The sequence below is a fragment of the Anabrus simplex genome, chromosome 3, assembly GCF_040414725.1.
Source record: "Anabrus simplex isolate iqAnaSimp1 chromosome 3, ASM4041472v1, whole genome shotgun sequence".
Taxonomy (NCBI): Eukaryota; Metazoa; Arthropoda; class Insecta; order Orthoptera; family Tettigoniidae; genus Anabrus; species Anabrus simplex.
The window spans coordinates 399,602,271-399,617,455 of record NC_090267.1 but is presented as its reverse complement, the minus strand read 5'-3'; the positions used below and the strand labels follow the sequence as shown (position 1 = coordinate 399,617,455).

General features: G+C 40.2%; 1 protein-coding gene across 1 annotated transcript in view; it reads left to right on the top strand.

Moving 5' to 3' along the window:
• Positions 1–7,660: 7,660 nt before the first annotated feature.
• The window catches only part of LOC136867374 (glutamate receptor ionotropic, kainate 2), a 207,890-nt gene continuing 200,365 nt past the window's right edge, over positions 7,661–15,185 (top strand). Inside the window, exon 1 of the mRNA XM_067144550.2 lies at positions 7,661–7,796. The gene's annotated coding sequence lies outside the window, so the exon portion shown is untranslated. The remainder of the gene's footprint in view (positions 7,797–15,185) is intronic.

Below are 15,185 nucleotides of genomic sequence, written 5' to 3'. Positions count from 1 at the left end.
CTTTTCTTTTCTTTTCTTTTCTTTTCTTTTTCTTTCTTTTCTTTTCTGCATTCTAATGGCTTTGTTGTATGAAGTGTATGTTTGCCTTCTTGTTTTATTTTCTTTCTTTCCCTCCTCATATGTTAATCATTTCATATGTAGTACTTGTATATAGAATGTATGAGTGAATAATGTAATTGGGCTTACCGCATGTGCAGTATATTCACATTAAATAAACAAATAAATACCGTAAATAAATAAATAAATAAATAAATAAATAATAGCGTCATTGGCTTTACGTACCACTAACTACTTGTACGGTTTTCGTAGACGGCGCGGTGCCAGAATTTAGTCCCGCAGGAGTTCTTTAACCTGCTAGTAAATCTACCGACATGAGGCTGTCGTATTTGAGCACTTCCAAATACCACCGGACTGAGCCAGGATCGAACCTGCCAAGTTGCGCTCAGAAGGCCAGCGCCTCAACCGTCTGAGCCACACAGATCGGCGGTTAATTTATCAACTCAGAGTCTGATACAAATGAATCCAGCTACGCATGCATGTATGGGCATCACAAAAACACAGGTATCGCAGAAACTGCCTAATATGCTTAAACACTGTTAATAATATAATCGTATGGCCTCAGCTACCGACTGAAGTGGTGTCATCTAGGCGGCCTGTCAGCCAATTTTGAAATTCCAAATATGCTGTTGTCTAGAAATGGAAGAAGAATTCTAAACGAGGTATACTACAGCTGAGTGATTTTAATTTTATTAATTTATTTCATTTAATTATTTCGGTTGACACCGAGTGCGTAACCAGGTACCTTAAGCTTCCCAATAACAACTATATAGCCTGCCAACATTTTTGATAGCCCTTAAAAGATCGGCTACCTCAGCTTAGGTCAAACACTTAAACTCGGAGTTGCCAGTTGGACACTCTACCAATCCACTTAGGCATCATTTCCCATGCACTGGCGTATTCGAAGAGAAGTTTGTAAACATATCGCTAAAGTAAAATCAATAAATGCAATACTGAATATGTTGACATTATTAATATAACTCCACTACGCAGAGGGAACCATTCCAACGTCTTGGCTGATTAGTTGCATCGAGACCGTCCGTCCTCCTTAAGATTCTCGGTCGAGTCGAAGAATTTTTTCTACTTGCTTTACGTCGCACCGACACCGGTCGGGGATTTAACACCTCGGAAATGAAGTGGCGTATGTCCTTTATTTCCGGGAGTGTCCGAGGACGAGTTCAGCTCGCCAGATGCAGGTCTTTCGATTTGACTCCCGTAGGTCCTCGTGATGATGATGAGGACGACACATACACCCAGCCCCTGTGCCAGTGGAATTAACCAATTATGTTTTAAATTCCCGACCTTGCCGGAAATCGAACCCGGGACCCCTGTGACCAAACGCCATCACGCTACCCATTTAGCCATGGAGCCAGACTTAACTCCTCTGACTCGAGTATAGAGTTTGGGGTTTATTTCAGCACATTAGTCTTACACACACAATATTCTACACTACCAACCAGCAAATTAAACATGTATTAATGAATACATTTTTCCACATAGGGTTGGTGTCAGAAAGAGCATGCGGCCGTACAACCGAGTCAAGTTCACATGTGCGCAGTAGTTCACACTCGTGACACCATCAAGCTGTCGGTAAATCTGCGGACGAAGAAGCAAAATAAGAAGAAGGGAAGAAGTTTTATATATCAGCACGTTATATGAGATTAGAATCCTTAATGCATCACGTTCTGTATAAGTTATGGTAAACGATGTCAAGCACCATTAGACTGACCACACATCACACATCACTTCACATAACTTGAATTGAATCAGCTCCAGGGTTGATATGCATGAGGGAACTTGAATTTTACTCACCAAATAGGATGTCTGAGCTACAAATTTAATAACAGGACGATAAGACACTTTGCTACGGTAAATGTAGAATTAATTCAAATATCCCTGAGTTTTATATATCAGCAAGTTATAAGCCCTGAGAATTCCTAGTTTTTAGTTATTTTTCAGTGACTTAAAAATCACCATCATGAAAGATTGTTTCACGAGTACTTTTGCTATGATTTAAACTGACCATATATATTTGGAATCTTAATACATGTTATCTCATTTAAAATTAAGTTCCCATAAGGAAAACATAATTTATTTTCATCAATTACAAATGTTACAAATATTCAAACACGTTAAGTCTTTTCAATCGTGAAATTACGAGCGTTCCCTCCGAGTGTAGCAGTGGGCTCGTGAGCTGGTAATTTGTACAGGGTGGTCGGAAACAACGTGAACCGAATTTAACTTTACAAGGCGGTGGTGATAAATCTGCACGTGACATTGTTGGACTTGAGAGTTATGCCGAGAAATGAGCATCAAACACTAACACACGGTGGGTTTCAGCCATTGCCACCGTAGTGTGCTTGTTACGGGCAGAGCCTATCAACAGGGAGGTCCTTGTTCAAGATCCTCCCCTGGAGAAGTTTATTATTTTCTTCTATTGGCGATCTCATTCCGGTCATAAGCTACGTGCAGATTTAGTAACACCGCCTACAAAGACCATTTGAAATCGCCAGCGAAGCAATCTGATCGGCAAACTTCAGCAGCTGATAAAATGACAACGGTGTGAGATATCGACATGTTCTTTTCAAATTAGTTATCAGTATGGCCAACACTCTAACAATCATATACCCAATTCACGTTCTTTCTGACTACCCTGTGTATGTGACTCGTTGCACGGAAAGTAAGCCAAAGTCGACAATGGAAATTTTACAGCAGAGCTGTGTAAAACTTGCTCTATCAATGGGTCTTCTTAACAAATTAAATTACGCAGTAGTTCGAGTCTTCGCCACTCGATGTAATGAAAGCTTTGTACAGTTGATATGAAAAGTAGTGAAAGCTGTGGTTGAGTTTTCTCAAAATACACAACAGACTATAACATCTTCTGAAGAATTGCAGCTAGAAGTACATGAACAACTCTTTTTTTTAATGATCAGTATCTTATGCCAATTTTAAAACAACAAAAATCTCAAAAAAATTAACGTCGTTCCATTTCCGGAAGTACAGAAGATCATCTGTACAATCTTCTTCAACATCAAAATTATTATCGTCCCTTATACAACTTTTGAATGTACGTCTTGGCAGATTCACTGAGACTCATTTCCAACTTCAGCCAACATATAACTCGTAAATTCCTCCTGGAACTAATCAAATTTCACTCCTGATGGTATCAAAGAAGGATAGCATGCATTAAGATTATGCATACATAATTAATTCATGAACATTTATATTTAATCACCAAACATGATCCGTCTTAACTCAATGTAGTAGTCACGGAAATGAGCGAGTATACAGTGTCTGTGAATAAAATTGGTTAAAGGGCATACAGAGTGGCTCATTGAAGACACTTTGGACTTAAAACTGTAAACATGGCCCAACCATCATTCACAGCATGTACCTTTAAAATCTCAATATGACTAAAGCATGGTAATTAATCTTTTTTTGATACAACACTAGTAAATTTTTAATGATTAATTGCATTGCAGCCGGCACTGTGATGTAGGCCTGAGATATGGGACAGGGTTCATCCAACCTTGTGAGACAAAGCGAGAAACTACCTGATACGAGAGGCAGCGTGTGTGTGAATTCATTCTAGCCTAGTCACCTACTCAGTGCATAAAAATAATAATAATAATAATAATAATAATAATAATAATAATAATAATAATATACCGGGCGAGTTGGCCGTGCGCGTAGAGGCGCAGCCCTGAAAATGGTTTTCCGTGGTTTCCCATTTTCACACCAGGCAAATGCTGGGGCTGTACCTTAATTAAGGCCACGGCCGCTTCCTTCCAACTCCTAAGCCTTTCCTATCCCATCGTCGCCATAAGACCTATCTGTGTCGGTGCGACGTAAAGCCCCTAGCAAAAAAACTAATAATAATAGTAATAATAATAATAATGGCGGTACTTCTCCGAAACCGAGCGAGTTGGCCATGCGGTTACCGTCACGCAGCTGTGAACTTGCATTCGGGAGATAATGGCTTCGAACCACACTATCGGCATCCCTGAAGACAGTTTTCTGTGGTTTCCAATTACACGCCAGGCAAACGCTGGTGCTGTACTTTAATTGAGGCTTCCTTCTCACGTCTAGCCCTTTCCTATCCTATCGTGCGCCATAATATCTATCTGCGCCGGTGCGACGTAAAACGACTTGTAAAATTATTATTATTATTATTATTATTATTATTATTATTATTATTATTATTATTATTATTATTATTATTATTATTATTATTATTATTATTATTATTATACCCCTGTATAGGGCGATTACTAAAAATGCCAAGAGATACACACCATTACGACTCGCAGAAGCGGAATTTTACTCCAGGGAGAATTTTATTTCAATCGATCAACGCAGTATGATGTGGAAGCAAAACAAAACTTCATGGTGCACAGCCCCATATGCTACGTTGACCATGTATTGTCGAACTTACGGCTGAATCATGGTTCTTTCTTCAGTAAAAGTGAGAGGTTTGTCCTTGCAATCCAAGACCATGTCATAGTTACAAGGAACTACCGAAGGCATATATTAAAAGAGAATGAGTTTGATGAACGATGCCCCAGATGCACCTCATCACTAGAAACCATCGATCATATAACTGATGCCTGTCCTGTGCTGGCTTCTTCTTATACCTATTTTCCTTACACTGTAGGATCGCAGGTGCGAAATATGCGGAACATTTAGATTTAGCCCTGTTTTATGGCCGGATGTCCTTCCTGACGCGATGTAATCACTATTGCTTTTTTCTGTGGTGGTTGGTAGTGTGGTGTGTTGTTTAAATATGAAGAGGAGAGTGTTGGGACAAACATAAACAACCAGACCCGGAGCCAAAAGAATTAATCAAGCGCGATTAAAATCGCCGACCCAGCCCGAAATCGAACCTGGGGGCCCTCTGAACCGAAGGCCTCAACGCTGACTATTCAGCCAAGGAGACTAAGAAGCACAATGAAGTAGCCAAAACCTGCATCAAGAACTTGCAGTGACATGTGGACTATTAGAATCGAGCGTGACGTACTCCAACTATCAGTCATCGATCTGGTTCAATCCGGTGGTATTTGAAGGTGCTCAAATACGTCAGCCTGGTATCGGTAGATTTACTGGCACTTAAATTAACTCCTAAGGAATACATTCTGATACATCGGCGTCTTCGAAAACCGTAAAAGTAGTCAGTGGGACGTAATGCCAATAACATTATTTTTACTATCACTCATCCAGTGTGCTTGAAAACAACAAATAATAAATGTGCTGAGACAGATCTATTTTAACTGACCAGACAATCTTGTCAAATCGTCCTGATATTGTTCTTCTCAATATGGATACCAAAGTGACAGACATCGCCATCCCACTGAACCACAACATTTAAACCACCCAGGCGGAGAAATTTAATAAATACAGACTGGAAGACGAGGTGAAGAAGATGTGGAGACTAAACCGCACGAGAGTCATACGCGTGGTGCTGTCAGTGACATGTATCGGCCCAAAAGCGCTGTTAACATGCCTGAAAGAACTAGGTATAAAGCATTTAATTTCAATAATGCAGAAAGAAATTCTGTTGAACATGGGCCATACAGTCAGATTGTCATAATAATAATTTATAGTCTACGAGATACTTGTAGGCCTTTATATCGTTGGTTTATAGGTAAAACTCACTAATCGCACTTCAGGCCAAAGTTGAGTTATATGTGGTTTCATATCAAACTTCTGTCTCATAAAGAGGTCATCAAGTGCATACGAAGGCTCCATCCTATTTTTTATTTGAGAAGAATTCACCAACTGCATTTCTGGTTCAATTATGGCCAGGAAAGGTATATTATCTCAGGACCATGAAAATGTCACTTGGTGACTTTCACCTTTAAACCGTCGACATTAGGATATACAGTATAACTTAATTAATTAATACAGAAATAAAAATGAAAAACTAAATTTATGACAAATATCAAAATTGTTCCATCTAAACTTACCACTGATATGAATAAAATTGTATGAGTAGCCTAAAGAAATTAAGTACTTAGGTCAATGGATCATTGAAAATGGCAATGAAAATAAATCATTAGCTTCAAGAATTCAGAAAATGAAAAATGATTTTCAAGACACAAAGAATTTTTTTTACAAGAAGTGCTAGTCTTGGAACAGTAAATTCGTCATTACTTAACAGTGATCACACCTGAAGCTCTTTATGCTTCAGAAACGCTCAAATTACATTATAAAAAATTAAAGGAACGATTAGAGATTAAGGAAAGGAAAATCATGATGAAAAAGTTCCAAGAATTAAAAATAGAATGCATTACTCAAACCCAGTTAGGAAGTATATGTAAAAATATCTAAATTTACTGATACAATGAGAGTGCTACAAATTCCTTGTATAAGCTATTTGGAAAAAATGAATAATACTGACTTATAAAATACACAATATTTTGCAAATAGAACGTATGAGATGTGAATTGTATAAGCAAGTGGAAAAATCCTCCCTGAATTAGGATCACTAAATCTGCAGGATAGAAATATAATCAGGAAAATTGTTCACGCACGAAAATTGATAAGACGAGAAGAAACCAACACGTCGTTCTTGGTCGGACAAAAATAAATTACAACAATCTATGAAAACAAAGAACTATTGGGCAAAGAGGAAAGCTCAACAAATGTTGATTCTGCGTTTTCCTAAGTGACCCATTCGCGCAGAAGAATAAATAAATAAATAAATAAATAAATAAATAAATAAATAAATAAATAAATAATTAAATAAATAAATAAATAAATAAATAAATTTAATTAATTAATTAATTTAATTAATTAATGCTATGGTCAAAGCCATAGGCCGGCCCCGTGGTGTAGGAGTAGCGTGCCTGCCTCTCGTCCCGAGGCCCCGGGTTCGATTCCCGGCCAGATCAGGGATTTTTCTCTCAACCTGAGGGTTGGTTCGAGGTCCACTCTGCCTACGTGATTAGAATTGAGGAGCTATCTGACGATGAGATGGCGGCCCCGGTCTCGAAAGCCCAGAATAACGGCCGAGAGGAAGCGTCGTGCTGACCACACGGCCCCTAGTATTCTTCAGGCCTTCGGGCTGAGCAGCGGTCGCTGGGCAGGCCAAAGCCCTTTCAAGGGCGTTAAGCGCCTTGGGGTTTGTTAATTTTTTTGTTTTCACAGCTATAGAGTTGCAGACTTCTAAAGTAGTGCCATCTAGGTTGCATATCTACTTGCGCCACCAAAGATCTTCAGCATGCTAACAACAATAAACTGGATTTATGATTTTTGACCGCACTTTAAGAATCGACAACCTCCACCGATATCTAACCCGCTAACGTAGAATCATGAGTCGAACACTATCATTAATCCACGGAAGCAGGTTACAACGCACTGTTAACACTGTAACGCTATGGATGTGAGAAGATCTAGGTTTAACAACAATCAGGAATTATCTTCGTTTCGACGTTCATAACACTGTTCCAAAGCATTCCCTAGTAGGTCTCCCAAACTCCTGAAGAGGACACTAGCGTGCAGGCTGTCGCGCGAGCTGTCCGCCTTCCTTAAGTCGAGAGATCAGCCAGTAGGAGCGCTGGGGTCGGACCCCCAGCCTGATCCGATGCCGCGAATACATCGCTCAGCATCCCATGTGGTCCACTGTAGTGCAACAAACATATCAGTAGTGAACATTGAAAAAATACTGGAACGATAAAGGAATGACGTCAAAGAGAATAGAAAGTGGAATGATTTTAACTCATTTTTAAAATACTGATACGGTAAGCAACAAATTCTGATGTGAGTTGTAGATTGTTTGCAGTGATAAAACAGACTTGATCCAAAAAGAGTACTAATCCCGGCCTCCAGTGATACTAATAATTACCTTTTCTATTTATTTTCCCGGTAACCTTTCAATCTTCTGTGGTAATGCTGTCCCAATCTTACTGTCTTCCTTCATGCTAGGTTCTTGTAAGGGTGAGGTTGATGAAGAAAGTGTAGAAAGAATACAAATAATATTTTACAAGAAGGGCGAAGAAATTCATAGCCGAGAAAATACTGCTCTTCTTGCTCGTCGAGAATTTAAAGGAGAGTATGAGAACTGTCATTAAAAAATTGTATATTTTCTTTTTCGATCGTCAAACCCTTCAACATTCCTCTCCGGAGTACGAACTAAGCACCTCTTCAACGCTCTGTTTTACAGTTTATCTTATTTCATCTGTTTCCTTCACCATATAAACATTTTTAACGTCGTACACTTAAGATCCGAAATAATTTTTAAAATTACATTTTACAACTGTTTGGTTCACTCCTTGGTTTTCTTACTCCCCCGCCCCCCTGTCATTTCAAAAGGTTCCGATACTAGGCACAAAGGCAAACAAGTAGTTTTAGGTGATTGTTGTTATCATTATAGCCTCGGTACCTCCATTTTTTCGTGAAATCAGAATAACTGGAAGTGATTTTTATCTCAAAAACCGCACATGCATTGGTCGGGTTTTGAACTGCGTCCACCTTGGTGAGAAGCCAGTGGGGATGTCACTTTTCTACCATTCCTCTTGTTTTCGCATCACTGTCCATGAATTACGTTTAGTTGAGAGTGTTGATAAATAACTGCGGCGTTTATGCGTTAGTATCTTTTGTCACGGTCAATGGACACGTTTCCCATAGTTGCTTGCTAGTTTGAAAACATTAGATGATTTTTCAATAGCCTAGTGAGGAGTATCTCGAATATCAGGAAGTTACGTATCTTAAACCTGGTTGGGTCCTCACCTGTCATAGACAACTTAGGTGTCACTGAAAATGTGTGCTAGGGAAATGAGAAAATGAGGCTTTGCTTTCCTCACCGAGCCAGAAAATACTATTACATATCTGTCCGCCAAGCTCGCTGAAATGCTTACACAAATCAAACTTACGACCAACACTTTTCTACAGTTTCTCGCAGGGACTGACTATGTGGAGAATGGTGTTACTAACATTGCTCATACCTCAGGCACTTTCGTGTTTTCACGGCCAAGGATTTGACTGGGACAGAAATATTAAAGTAACTAACTTGATCCAGCTCATACTCAGGGGATGGCGAAATTGGGGGGGAGGGGATTAGAGGGAGTTAGAACCCCCACCCCATGGAAATTTTACAAAATAAACTAAACAGAAATTGACAATAAAGAAGTGAAAGTCGACTCAACGGAATGGCTCTTTTGAATATTTATACCGGGTGACTTGGCGTGCGGAAAGGGGCGCGCGGCTATGAGCTTGCATCCTAGAGATCGTGGGTTCAAATCCCCCTGTCGGCAGCCCTAAAGATGGTTTTCCGTGGTTTCCCATTTTCACAGCAGAAAATGCTGGGGCTGTACCTTAATTAAGACCACGGCCGCTTAATTACAACTCCTAGGCCTTTCCTATCCCATCGTCGCCATAAGACCTATCTGTGTCGGTGCGACGTAAAGCCACTAGCAAAAAGTGAATATTAATAATCTGAATATACCATTCGTCATAAAACTATTCACTTTGATCGTATTGTCCTTGTTCTACATTTTAAAGAAGATTTTTTTAGTGTACTGCAATTTACTTATATCAGTGTCCTTATGACACTCGTACTTGCGCACACCACAGACGCACAAGCACCTTTATTATATTCTATCATCACCTTGTAACTATACCCCTTCCATCCATAGGTCGATTCTGGCTACGATACTGCTCATACCAGAAAACACAGCGAATTGTGCACACTGTATCTCACCAAAGATAGGTTTGGTCAGTGGATATCAGGATACCAATTATTATCAGAATATCCCAAATAATAATGCTCATGGGATTTTTAAAATGAAGGTTTACGTATTTGTCGTTCAGATTCGACGTATAACTGGAGGTTACTGCGAGGTTGTGATCATGATCTCAACAGTCACGTATTAGAATGCCGGTATTCTTCTCAAATATATTCTAATACGTAGTCATTCATTTCCTCAGCTAAGCACTACCTGACCGAATGGTTGGTACGTGAACCCCCATGCATAGAAGATGATGACGATGATGATGATGATGATGATGATGATGATACGCATAATGCCTACGCCAGGCTGAGAGGCTCAGGCGGCTGAGGCGTTGGCCTTCCGACCCTAACTTGGCAGGTTGGATCCTGGTTCAGACCGGTGGTATTTGAAAGTACTCAAATACGCCAGCTTCGTGTCGGTGGATTTACTGGCATGTAAAAGAACTGCTGTAGGACAAAATTCCGGCACCTCGGCGTCGCCGAAAACCGTCCAAGTTTTCCGTGGTTTCCCATTTTCACACCAGGCAAATGCTGGGGCTATACCTTAATTAAGACCACGGTCGCTTCCTTCCAATTCCTAGGCCTTTCCTGTCCCATCGTCGCCATAAGACCTATCTGCGTCGGTGCGACGTAAAGCAACCAGCAAAAAAACCGTCCAAAGTAGTTAGTTGGGCGTAAAAACGAATAACATTATTAACAGTAATAAAGCCGAGATAAATAGCTCAGACGGTAGAGCGCTGACTTTCTGAGCTCAAACTGGCGGCTTCTATCCCGGATCAGTCCGATGTCATTTGAAGATGCTCACATGTACCAGGCTCGTGTCGGTAGTTATACTGGCACATAAAAGAGCTCCAGCAGGACAAAATTCTAGCACGTTGACGTCTCCGGTAACCTTATAAGTATTTAGCGAGACATACAACCATTATTATTATTTATTATTATTATTATTATTATTATTATTATTATTATTATTATTATTATTATTATTATTATTATTATTATTATTATTATTATTATTATTATTATTCTAACGCTTTTCCCACACCTGTGGGGTCGCGGGTGTGAACTGTGTCGCACGTGTGGATTTGGCCCTGCTTTATGGCCGCATGCCCTTCCTGACGCAACCCTACGTGCAGGGATGTAATCACTACTGCGTGTTTGTTTTTTCAGTGGTGCTTGGTAATGTAATATTTTTTGGCGTTCCACTGACTACATTAACCGTTTTTAGGGAAACCATGGTGCACTAATTTTGTCTCGTAGGAATACTATAAGGTATCGGTAAATGTATCGAAATATACCATTCCAACATCTCACTCACCTAGTCCATCCCTTCAGATCAAGAAATCTTGAAGGTTGTGTAATTAACCATAGAGAGGGAAAGTTACTATATTTAACGATGCGATGAGTAAGTCTCGGCCCTATGAAAGTGAGGAGAAACCTATTTCCACTCGACGAAATTGGCACTTGTAGAAAATTATCCGTTAGAATATTTTGGTCGTAAAACAGAGAAATTTCACTTGTGATACGTTTTTAGTATCAAATTTTTTTGACAACTAATTCGTTTAACTTCTAGGGTTGGTTTTCCCTCAGAATCAGCGAGGGATCCCACGTCTACCGCCTTAAGAGCAGTGTCCTAGAGCGTGAGACTTTGGGTCGGGGATACAACTGGTGAAGAGGACTAGTACATTGCCCAGGTGGCCGCATCCGCTATGCTAATCATGGGAAGATCGGAAGGGATAGACAAGAAATAACGAAGGAATGGGCCATGGCCTTAAGTTAGGTACCAACGTGGCATTTTCCTTGAGGAGAAGTGGGAAACCACGGAAAACCACTTCGAGGCTGGCTGAAGTGGGAATCGAACTCCCCCTACTGGGTTGACCTCCCGAGGCTGAGTAGACCCTGTCCCAGCCCTCGTACCATTTCTTCAAATTTCGAACCTGGGCCTCCGGGGGTGGCAGCTAATCACACTAACCACTACATCACAGAGGCGGACAAAATATCTTTTTAGAACCTATTGCACCGAGCTCGATAGCTGCAGTCGCTTAAGTGTGGCCAGTATCCAGTATTCGGGAGATAGTAGGTTCGAACCCCACTGTCGGCAGCCCTGAAAATGGTTTTCCGTGGTTTCCCATTTTCACACCAGGCAAATGCTGGGGCTGTACCTTAATTAAGGCCACGGCCGCTTCCTTCCCACTCCTAGCTTTTCCTGTCCCATCGTCGCCATAAGACCTATCTGTATCGGTGCGACGTAAAGCAACTAGCAAAAAACAAACCTATTGTCTCATATTTGAGAACCTGTTTTAGGCACCTGAAATAATGTTTTCGGCATCTAAAAATCCGAGGTCTACAGATCACCTTGGTCTCATCCACTTTGTTTTCAAGTTACATGAATTTGTTTAGAATGATAAATACAATGTCAACAATAAAACGTCAAACCCATACTAAGCAGTTATTTTATATCAACAACACATATCTCACCGTAGTGTTGTACGTCAAAACTTCTGGCCTTGTCCTCGACACAGATCCTTTCTATATTTTTCTATTACTAGACCTAAGAGGCATTGAAATAGGTAGAGCGGGCAGCATAAATTCATTTGAAGATTAAAAACTTACTCAGGCATTTAATGAAACATATATTGGAGGTATAAAGTGGCAGGATTCAGTTAAATGGAAATGTAGTAAGCAGTCTAGCCTATGCTAACGACTTGGTCTTAATGGCAGATTGTGCCGAAAGCCTGCAGTCTAATATCTTGAAACTTGAAAGTAGGTGCAATGAGTATGGAATGAAAATGAACCTTTCCAAGACTAAATTGATGTCAGTAGGTAATAAATCTAAGAGAACCGTATGTCAGATTGGGGATACAATGCTGGAACAGGTAGATAATTTCAAGTATTTATGATGCGTGTTCTTCCAGGATGGTAGTATAGTAAGTGAGATAGAATTATGCTACAGTAAAGCTAATGCAGTGAGGTCGGAGTTGCCATCAACATTATTCTTTAAGGAGGAAGTCAGCTCTCAGACGAAACTATCTTTACATCTGTTAACAGACCAACTTTACCTTACGGGAGTGAAAGCTGGGTAGACTCAGGATATCTTCTTTATACGTTAGAAGAAGTAACAGTCATGAAGGTAGCGAGAAAGATTGCTGGTAAAAACAGGTGGGAGCAATGGCAGAAGGGTACCCGGAATGAGGAGATAAAGGCTAAATTAGGAATGAAATCGATGGATGAAGCTGTACGCATAAACTTGCTTCGATGGTGAGGCAAATGGATAAGTTAACTAGGAGAATAATTGACTATGTTTTGGATGGTAAGTGGAGTACAGGGAGATCAGACGGCGATGTTTAGACTCAATTTCTAACGTCGACTAGTAGCTCTTACTAAACAGGCCTTTCAGAATAAAATAAGTCTTTAATTTAAACAAATACCCATATAAGTTTAGAAACAAGGACGAATTTTGTAAAATCCTTTGTCTGGACTGCATTATTTTACGACTGTGAGAGCTGGACTATTGAAAAAAAAAAGGAAAGAAATTCATTGGAAGCAACTGAAAATGTGGATTTGGAGGGAAATTAAGAGAACATGCTGGACGAAAAAAAAGACGAATCGAGATGTTCTGAAGGAAATCAATGAACAAAGGAGACTGATAAATGATATGGAAAGAAGGAAAATAAAACTTGTATGTCATATCCTGAGACATATGTGTATGTTTAGTCCTCAGCCTGAAGGCTGGTTGGATCCTCAACAGTTCCACCATCAGCTGTCATAGATGGCCTAGGCATCACTGAAGAGTTTTACTAGGGAAATGAGGAGTGAGGTAGTTTCCCGTTGCTTTCCTCACCGAGCCAGAAGTTGCTATTACATATCAGTCTGCCAAGCCCACTGAAATGCATGCACCAACTGACCCTATGAGCAATATTTTCACACCATTCATAGCAGGGACTGGCTGCAGAAGGAATGGCATTACTAGCATCACTCATACCTCAGTCACTTTCATTTTGTCAAAGCCAAGGATAAGGCTGAGACAGATCAATGAAAGTAACAAAATTGCTCTAGCCCATACCAGAAGATATAGGTCCCGCCAGCAAAGGCATATCCTGAAACATAATGACTTCCTATTAAACGTGTTTGAGGGAAAAATATTAGGAAAGATAGGACGAGGAAGACCAAGGAAGACATACTTGGTGGGCTGTAAAGACCACAAGGAAGAGAAGAGAGCAGCACGATTGAGAGGAGAATGGTGCAGCGACAAGTGTATGATGATGATGATGACTAGTAGAACTCTCTTATACAAGTCAAACGGCCACCACGCCGGTGTCCAGAGGTAAGCTAATAAATAGCTGCGAGGTGGTGGTGGTGATTATTGTTTTAAGAGGAAGTACAACAAGGCAACCATCCTCTATACAAGAGTAATCAGAGAGAAAAAAATGGAAGGGATCCGGCACTTCGAAAAATGAAGATATCGGCCAAAGGAAGACAAGGGCCACAAAGGGCGTGAAAATGAAAGACTCCCTAGCCCTTGGAAACCTAATAGCTTCGGAGTCTGAAAAAAACAAGAGTTGACCAATGAAGGTCGGATACCATAGCAGAAAGTGAGGAGCCTGTCACAAGTAAGGGGAAGCAAAGCCAGGACTCAGCTAAGTGTCGCGTGGTCGACAACCAACGCTACAAATTTCAGAGCCCCTGGTGCCTATCTGCGAGAAAGAGTGGTTTTAGTATATCAAGATGCTAACGCTATTGTATCAACGGATGTTTTCATATCAAAGTCAGACTCTTGTTACTAGGTGCAGAAGTCCTTTTCCAATAAAATAGAATTTTGAACACTGCCGTCGCACGTAATGTCTGGAAATAATTTCCATTTAAATTTCGGTTCGGAAACTATAGACGTATTATACGCCTTTGATCCAGGGGGTCCAGTGATTAATTCCCGGTCGGTCTGGGATTTTAACCTTCATTGGTTAATTTCGATAGTACTGGGCAGGGGCGCAACGCATGTGATGCGGGTCCGCCTGCCAAAATAAAAATTCGGGCCCCCTCAAATAAAATGTAAAACTTACGAATAACTAATATAATGTAATTACAGCCGGTAGATAATGTTCATTATATTATCAAGTTATATAAAAAAGATAGATTATTCACCATTGAAAGATTATTAACATATAATTTTAATATGTTCTATTTGGCTGCCACCGTGGTTTAACGGCTAAACTGCTGAACCATTCACCACTTACTCGTTCATACTTAAAATTGGTTTCATTTTACAGTAACTATGGAAATACACCCTGTAGCCGATACCCAAGTCTCAGTTACTGTGTAATCATTTATTCCGTTACAACACAGAAAAGTAGGCATACGAACAAAACTAAATCAAGAACTGTTCAAGTAAAGTCTGAAAATGATC